Source organism: Colobus angolensis, unplaced genomic scaffold, assembly GCF_000951035.1.
Source record: "Colobus angolensis palliatus isolate OR3802 unplaced genomic scaffold, Cang.pa_1.0 Scaffold96, whole genome shotgun sequence".
Classification (NCBI taxonomy): Eukaryota; Metazoa; Chordata; class Mammalia; order Primates; family Cercopithecidae; genus Colobus; species Colobus angolensis.
Window position 1 is genome coordinate 2,462,292 of NW_012123598.1, and position 8,600 is coordinate 2,470,891.

The following is an 8,600-nucleotide window of genomic DNA, read 5'->3' on the forward strand; positions in this document are numbered from 1 at the left end:
CCGATGAGCCCCGAGTGCGAGGAGCCGCCGCCCCCCCTCGCAGGTGAGCGGCCCGTGTCGCCCGACCCTGCCTCTCCAGGACCAGGCCCCCACGTCTTCCCCTCTCCGGACCCCCGCCGGTCTTTTCTGCTTGGGATCCTTTCCCTCCTTCCTTCGGGTTCCCTCTCCACGGGCCCCCGTCTCTTCCCCCTCGACCCTCTTCAGTCTGTTAATCTCTTCTCAGCTCCCCCGCCACCCACGTCTCCGTTTCTTGCCCTCGGCCTTTTCCCACCGGCTCTCTTTGCAGCTGCGCTCCCCAGTCCCTGAGCCTCAGCTCCACTCTCTGGCCTCTCTGGCCGGTGCCCCGGCTCCCCAGGAGTCTTTACCCCTGGTTACCCTGGACTTGGCCCGCTTACACCCATCTCTCTCGCCCCAATCTCTGCCCCGCCGCCTCTTCCGCGGCGCAGCCTCCTTAGATCCGTTGCCTGTCACCCCGGAGCTCAGGACTGGAGGAGCGGGGCTTGTCTTCACCTTGACCGACCCTCTCCCGCCTCCGTTTCTTGTGCGAGGGACCTGGGAGCGGGGCTTCTCTGGAGCAGCCTCCACTCGGGCCTGCTTCAGTGAGATGAAGCCTGCTGAGGGCAGGCAGGGCGCCTGGCGCTGGGCTCCGAAGAGGGATCATCAGCCCTAGGCCCTGCCCTGGAGGTGGGGCCGGTCCCTGGAGGTTGGGGACAAAGGCAGAGCCGGACAGTCACAATTCCTGTGTGTTGTGATGGAGGTAACTTAGAGAGCTGCAGGGGGCCACAGAGCGCAAGGCACCGGTGAGACTGGCTGGCTGGATGGCTTTTTCTGTCTAGGAAGGATGAGTAGGAGGTGACAGATGGAGAGTGGGAAGAAGGGCCTTCCGGGGGGGAAGGAGCAGCACGTGCAGATATGTCAAGGAAGGAAGGTCGGAGTCCTGAGTGAAGATGTGTTGGGAGGGTGAGGGGCAGAGTAGCTCGGCCCGGGGTGCTTGTCCAGGCCTTGAATGGGACCTCTGGTTGGGGTCTTTCTTGCTGGCTCTTTGTACACACAGACATGACCATAAACACCCGCCTGAAAGGCAAGATGTTTCGGTAAAGGAAGCTGCGTAGACTGTCAGGTGCGGTACTGGGTTCACAGTTGTAGAGAAACTGCAGTGGGATTTCATCCAGCCCAAGGGCGAGGAGCTAACCATCACCGTGCCCTGCAAATGCAGCAAGGACTGGAGATTGCCTGAATAATCCGTGATGAGGACTTGGTTTACATGCATGCACAACACACGTGGAAATGCTCACGGCGCCCGGCCACGTGTGCTTACTAGTGGTGGAATGGCTGTTGGAGCTGCTTGTGCTGTTTAAAATGTTATGCTTTTTTTTTTTTTTTAGCTTTTGCCCGACATGTATTATTTTGCATAAGTTACATGAGACCACCTAACTCTAGTTCTGGGATTGGGATCATAAGAAGGCAGTCCAGCTAATTGTTAGAGGAGCTTTTGTCAGACAGACCTAGGCCGAGTCTGGCTTCTGCCTTTCCAAGTGGTGAGACCTCGGACAGGTTGTTGTTCATCTGTAAGTGGGGATAGCAGACTGCTCTCCTCAGAGGGTAGTTCTAGGGATTAAGTGCAAAGTTTGTAGAAGCCTGTGGCAGAATGCAAGGTACATTGTGCTCTGCAATCAGTAGCTCTTTGGATGATGGTGATGATTTTGAGACTGGGTTTTGCTCCTTTGCCCAGCCTGGAGTGCAGTGGTCTAATCATTGCTCACTGCAGCCTTGAACTCCTGGACTCAAGTGATCTTCCCACCTCAGCCTCCTGAGTAGCCGGGACTACAGGCACGTGCTGCAATGCTTGCTCAATTTTTGTATTTTTTGTACACGCCCGGCTAGTGTTTGTATTTTTTGTAAAGACTGGGTCTTGCTATGGTGCCCTGCCGTGGTGCCCAGGCTGATTTCAAACTCGTGGGCTCAAGCAGTCCTCCTGCCTAGTCTCCCAGAGAGCTGGGATTGTAGGTGTGGGACACCGTATCTGGCCGTTCTTTCGATTGTTACTTGATTTGGGAGTGTCTGTTGCAGTGGTTGTCAGCTGGGGACAATTGGCGATATCTGGAGATGTTTTTGGTTGTTCCAACTGGGGGGAGTGCTGCTGGTATCTGGTGAGTGGAGGTGGAGGCCAGGGATGTTGCTAAGTGTCCTCCAATGCACGGGCAGTCCCAGCACCAAAAAGAACTGTCCGGCCCAAATGTGGGCAGCGCAGAGGAGGAGAGCTTTGCTCCACTGCTGGGGTGTTGTGTGTCGTTGTGGCTCATTTGCTCTGTTGTGACTCATGAACTGTGTTGCTGAGTTGTGTATTGCGCGTTGCCGCCATCGTTGTGGCCGTTAGCTTTGGTTGGTTCATCTGCTGTTTCCTTCCATTAGAGGAGAACCTGCTTGTCTGGTGCCCCTGCCCCGGTTTTTTTCTGGGATGTGTGGCCCAGTGATCTTAACAGAACACCTTTCTCTGGCTTCAGTTCTCATTAATTCAACAAGTAGCTTTAGTTGGGCCTGGCCTTACGCTAGATCCTGGGAAGTCAGCATGTTTCAGGGGGAGGCAGATGACGGAACAGGTACATCCTGTCACAGAGCCGAGGCTCACACTGTCCTAGGGTGACTGGGGCATGCTGTGGAAGCAGTGTGGAGCAGGCCCCTAACAGACGCAGTGGGGAGGCTCCCTGGAGGAAGTGGTGTCTGTGTGGGGGCCTGAAGGACCCAGGAGGAGCTAGTCAGGCTCGAAGAGCTCAGGGAAGGAGGAGGGAGCGGCCCAGTCCGGGCCGAGGGCAGTCAGGTGTGGCACCCACGCGGGAGATAGCAAGAGATGAGGTGAGAGAGGCCTGGGAGCTTTGGTGAGAGTGGGGGGCCTTCCCAGAGTAGGAATCACTCGGCACCCGGCTTGGTGGGGCTCCCCCGCCTTTCCATGCCAAACCGTGGTTTTTCCTTTGCCCGCCAGTTTTGTGGGTCTTTCTCCACAGGGTGCTGCCTTACAGTAGCCCCATCTGTGAGGTATTTCCCGGAGAAGGAAACGGGCTCGGTGGGGTGAGATCCTTGGTCTAGGCCACAGATTTCAGTTTGGGGAGGTAAAATGGGAATGCAAGCTTTTCTGACTTTGGATCACATTGTAACACTAACTCTGCCCCATTCTGTTTTTCCAAAGAGCTATTTCAAAATCTGTTTGTTGGCCTTATCCTTTTTTTTCCTTTAAACCTGTGGCCAGTTCAGGAGACGATCTGAATGTGGGCGTTCAAGTCCCCGTCCCAGTCCTTGGCCAGTGTTTCTAGACTCTTCTGTTTCCCAGTCATTCCATCCCCTGGGGTTGGACCAGGGCTGCCGGCTCCCTTGGGAGGGTGTGCTTCTGGGGCCAGAAGGGGAGCCACTGAGGGTCCTCTTTAAGTGGGGACCCTCCCCAAGGCTTTCCCAAGCCACAGGAAAGCCCTCGCTCATCATCTTGGGTCTTGGACAGGTCCCCTTCTACCAAATTGGCGTCCCTGATTCCTGCTTGCTGAGTGGGTGGTGCTGGGTTCTGCAGCCGGCACACCCCATAGGTCCTGCTCAGAGGTGGTGGGGTGGCCATTACTGTCACTGCGTCCCTGGAATTGGGTGTTCCCAAACCCCTTTCAGATTTGGCTAAGAGCTGACGGAGGCTTGGGGGACATTAGAGGGAGATGGTCTTGCTGTCCTCGGGACTCTGGGCCCTTTAAGGAGCTGGGTGCTGGCCAACCTGCTGCTGGTAGCAGGCTCTTTCCTTTCCTAGGGTACTGGCCAGGGGGCCAGGCGTTGGAGCTTCCGCTGAGTGTAGGGGCAGCTCAGGCGGCTGGCTCTGGAGGCCCCCGGGGCCTTTGTGCCCTGGCCTCCATTTCTGGGTGCTCATGGGTCAGCGCGGGTTGAGGAGGGGTGACAGATGAAGCGTGGGCCCATCAGTCCCCTGGCGGCAGAGCTGTGTTTGGACGGATGCCTGCAGCAGTGGGGATGGCTTTGTGGGAGCCGCCGTTAGTGCCTGTCCAAGCAAGGGAAGGAAGGGGCTGTTAGGCCCTTGAGGGGTGCCTGGTGTTGAAGGCCCTAGAACACCACAGCAAAATAAGAAACCAGAGGCAATAGTGCAGAGCTGGTGGAGGGAGAATGGCAGAGGTAGTTTTCGTTTTTAATGGCTTCCTTTCTCATTTACAATTTCCCCTTCTTCCGTTTGCAGCCAGACTCTTGGTTTCAAACGGTAGCTAAAAACTAGTGGTAGTCACTTCCGCTTTCTTGAAGTTGCTAAAAGTTGCAAAGAATGGGGGTGGCGGGGTGCATGGCGCCTGCAGTAGTATCCGAATAGTCTGAGGAAAAGTACTTGAATCACTTAGGCAAATGGGTAGAGTCTTTCTCCTGCTCCTCTGTGTTCAGCACCATCACCTTTGGGGTAGTGACGGTCTCTACCTGTCCTGCCAGGAAGCGTCTGGAGGTGGCCTCAGGGTTGGACCGGAAGGGACTTGCACCTGCCGAGCTCCTGCTGTGTCAGGGCCACCTGCTTTAGCTCTGTGCCTTTTCACAGCAGCCCGCCCTGGTGGGCTGTGTCTCGTTTTCACGGATGAGGAAACGAGACTCAGAGAAGTCAAGTGCCTGCCCAGGTTCACCTAGTTAGAGAGTGAGCGTGAAACCCACCTCTCCTGCCCCATTCCCAGGGGTTCTAGCCAGCTTCATTAAGTTGGGAGAGGGGACTGAGAGGGCTTCAGGCCATAGTGCATTCAGAGTTTGTGGTGGGAGAAAGTTTTTTTTTCTCTTTTTTTCTGTTCTTCTGTATTTGCATCTTCATTCTGTTTAGAGCCTGAGATTGAGGTTTGTAGAGTGTCGACCACCCGATTGCGTTTGAGCCTTTCAGTCGACTCTGGTTTTCAGAGGAGCCACTTGAGGGGGAGAGTTCTAGGGACTGTCTGGGTTCTCGGGGCCAAGGTTCTTGGATGCCACGCACCAGCAAGCACCCTCCTGTCTCGTTCTGGCAGCCCCTGCCCCAGTTCTCTGGGGAGCTGGGTTTGGAGGGGAAGCCTGGTGCTTACCATCCCCGAAGTAGAGGGTTAGTCTGTAGCAGGGGTAGGGGGTTTGGGGGCCGAGGGCTATGGCCTGTGCCCTTTAATCAGGTATCTTAGAAGTGAACGGTGGGCCTCAGTATGAGAATTTCTGCCTCTTGTTTAGAGACCAGGGCATACTGGAAGCCTCTTGCTAGCCATGTGGCTCTGCCACTCTGGGCCCCTTTTCCACATGAAACTGTCGGAATAATAAGAATTCTTCACTTGGTCTTGCTGTGGAGCTGAGACAAGTGTCTGCAAGTCCGGGTTCGTGGGTTTTCTACAGATGCGGGCTTGATGCTGCTCCCATCCTGCCCCCATAGTGGAGTGGCTCACCTGGCTTAGGGCTGTTGTTGGTGAGGGATGGAGAAGGGGTAACCTGGGTGAGTGCCCCAGGGCGGAGCCTTGGCACCTTCAGCTCTGTGGACGTTGGGGCAGAGTACAAGGCCTGAGCCTGGCCCGGGCTCTGGCCCTGCCATGGCCGATGGCCTGAGGCAGGTTTTTTTTTTTTTTTTTCAACAGTTTTTATTGAGGTATTTCATATAGTTCATCCATTTAGAGTATACAGCCAGGAGTGGTGGCTCACGCCTATAAGCCTAGCACTTTGGGAGGCTGAGGCAGGCGGATCACTTGAGGTCAGGCATTCAAGACCAGCCTGGCCAACGTGGTGAAACGCCATCTCTACTAAAAAAATACAAAAATTAGGCTGGGCATGGTGGCTCATGCCTGTAATCCCAGCACTTTGTGAGGCCGAGGCAGGCAGATCACAAGGTCAGGACTTCAAGACCAGCCTGGCCAATACGGTGAAATCCTGTCTTTATTAAAAAAAAAATTAGCCGTGCCTGGTGGCGCATACCTGTAATCCCAGGTACTCGGGAGGCTGAGGCAGGAGAATTGCTTGAACCCGGGAGGCGGAGGTTGCAGTGAGCCGAGATTGCGCCACTACACTCCAGCCTCGGTGACAGCACGAGACTCTGTCTCAAAAAAACATCAGCCAAGCACGGTGTTGCACGCTTGTAGTCCCCACTACTCGGGAGGCTGAGGCAGGAGAATTGCGTGAACCCAGGAACTGGAGGTTGCAGTGAGCCCAGATCACGCCATTGTACTCCAGCCTGGGCAACAGAGCGAGACTCTGCCTCAAGAAAAACAATAATAAATAAAGTATACAATTCAGTGGTTCTTAGTATATTCACAACATTGTGGAAACATCACCATAATTGATTTTGGAACTTTTTAAAAATCACCCTTTCCTTTCAGGAATGTCCCCCAATCCTCTCCAACTCCTGAAAGCCTGTAATCTCCTTTCTGTCTCTATGGATTTGCCTGTTCTGGATGCTTCACGTAGGTGGAAGTCTGTGGCGTGTGGTTCCTTGGGACTGGCTTTGCTGGCGTGGCGCGGTCAGCCTTTCGGCCTGCCTGGTCTCCCACGGAGAAAGAGGCTCTGTGTGTGTGCTTGCCACGTCTCGGTGCTTCGCTCGCCACAGCCTTAGGCCGGAAATTGGCAGAGTCATGATGAATTTGGCGGTTGCCCCTTGAGATTATTCTGGTCCCAGGTACACCCAGATCAGGAAATCCATGCCCCCTCCCGCTGCCGTCAGCGCGCTGGTGAGTCACCTTTGCTGAGCCTGAGTTTTCTCATCTGTGACATGGACACTTGGTGGTCGGCCTGTCGCATTCCTTGTCAAGTGGGATGGGAAGTAAGGGATGGTCCCTCGAGGAGGTCTAGCATCTGGGCAGAAAGTGGGAGGTGGGGAGTTACCGCTGTGCTCTACACAGAGGTTCTCAGAGCAAGGAAAGGACATAGTTGTATTTCCTTGTGAGGTGGTGGTGCCTTCGTCACTCTCAACACAGGGGAAAATACACACCCATTGCCTGCCTGGGTCAGCCGTGAGGGCCAGCCCTAGCCTCCCCAGCCTGCCCAGGGCGGTCTTGCACTTTCCCCCACCTCCTAATTTAGGGACCCTGTAGGAGTGGCTGGGAGGGGCCAGAGTGGGAGTGATTTCACTTTGTCCACGCCCTGACAGGTGTGGCAGCCTCCTTGCCTGGGAGGAGCTGGGGCCTTGTGAAAATGAGGTTTACTTTTCAGCTAATATTTGTGAGCATTTATTGCCAGGGCCAGGTTCCGTGCTAGGTGCTGCCCTCAGATGCCCATGGTAACCTAGGAGGAAGGTTCTGAAGGAAGCATTGTAGAGCCATGAGTGTGTACCTCCAGCTCTTCATTGCTGTGTCATAGACATGCTTCCAGGCGGCAGGTCAGAGTGCACAGCTCAGGGAGACAGTGGTGACAAAGGCGGGGCTAGCTGCTTGAGCCAGGCAGGCTGGGGAAGGCCCTTCTGTGAGGTGAATGCTTGGTAAGAGATCCGAAGATGAGAAGACGTGAGACAAAAGGAAGACAAAGTCGCTGAGGTAGACCCAAGCTTTGTGTGTTCTGGAAACAGAAGGCCAGCGTGGCCTGGGCGAGTAGGGAGTGGGAGGCCATTGAGAGTCCCAGGCGCTGACCTGACGAGAGGGCAGATCTGATTTTACCTTTAGCAAGCTCTGCATGGCTGCGGGGAGGGGGACGAGCAGGGGGCACCTACAGTCGAGTGTGGGGGGCCTGCTGTCACGTGGTGGTCATGCAGGCAAAGGGGTGGAATGGTTATGTTTGGGGAGGTCAGTGGTGCCTGGGTCGGGGTGGGAGGCCTGAGAAGTCCCTAGATTTCTAGTGGTCCCTGGTTGGAGGAGAACTCAGGTCTCTGGCCGAGCTGTGCTGTCACAGCTGGTCTGGGAGGGACCTGAGGACCGCAGCCCTCCACCCCGAATCCAGGGGAGTCTGTTGAGTAAGCACTAGGATCTGGGGACGAGGCGGACGGGGAGCTTACCATCCAGACGGGTCCCTCCAGGGTGGGCCTGGAAATGACAGGCTCCTCCCTGAGATGAGAGGCGGGGTCACTGTGGCCAGGGCTGGTCCCTCAGGCAGAGTGAGTGCTGGAGCCGGCCCAGCCGGAACTTGCTCGTTCATCCCATAAGTGTCCACTACACAGGCCCTGTGCTTGACAAGGGCTCTGCACCCTGAGAATTCAACTTCTAAAGGCTGAGAGTGCCGGCTTCACTGCCCACCCACCCCTGGATCGGGGCATGGCCGTTTACTTCAGTGTGCCTCAGTTTCCTCTCCTGTAAAATGAGGCCGTTCCCTGGAGGGTGGTTGTGAGAGTTGGTGGAGGTAATGGCTGTGAAGTCCTGTTTCGAGCAGTCAGCACAGTGCTGGTGCCAGAGCACCCCGGCAGATACCATCGACATCATTGCCTGGAGTGCCTGGGATGCCCCCATCCACCCAGACCCGCAGGGCCTTCTGGACAGCCGTCCAGCACTGTGCCTCAGGCAGCCACGGAGACACCTGAAGTGGCAGCCCCAGGAGCACTGGCGAGGTGGTGTGGGGCACGGCCTCCCCAGGGCACTGGGGTCACCGTGGGCACAGAGATCAGTCGGTGAGCTGGCTGGGCAGGGGCACCGGAGCCTGGATGCAGGCTTGGTGGAGTGCACATCACTGAG

At 56.0% G+C, this 8,600-nt stretch overlaps 1 protein-coding gene across 1 annotated transcript in view; it reads left to right on the top strand.

Moving 5' to 3' along the window:
* The first annotated feature begins 2,764 nt into the window (after nucleotides 1–2,764).
* Nucleotides 2,765–8,600, top strand: part of PPP6R1 (protein phosphatase 6, regulatory subunit 1) — a 25,237-nt gene continuing 19,401 nt past the window's right edge. Inside the window, exon 1 of the mRNA XM_011932587.1 lies at nucleotides 2,765–2,853. The gene's annotated coding sequence lies outside the window, so the exon portion shown is untranslated. The remainder of the gene's footprint in view (nucleotides 2,854–8,600) is intronic.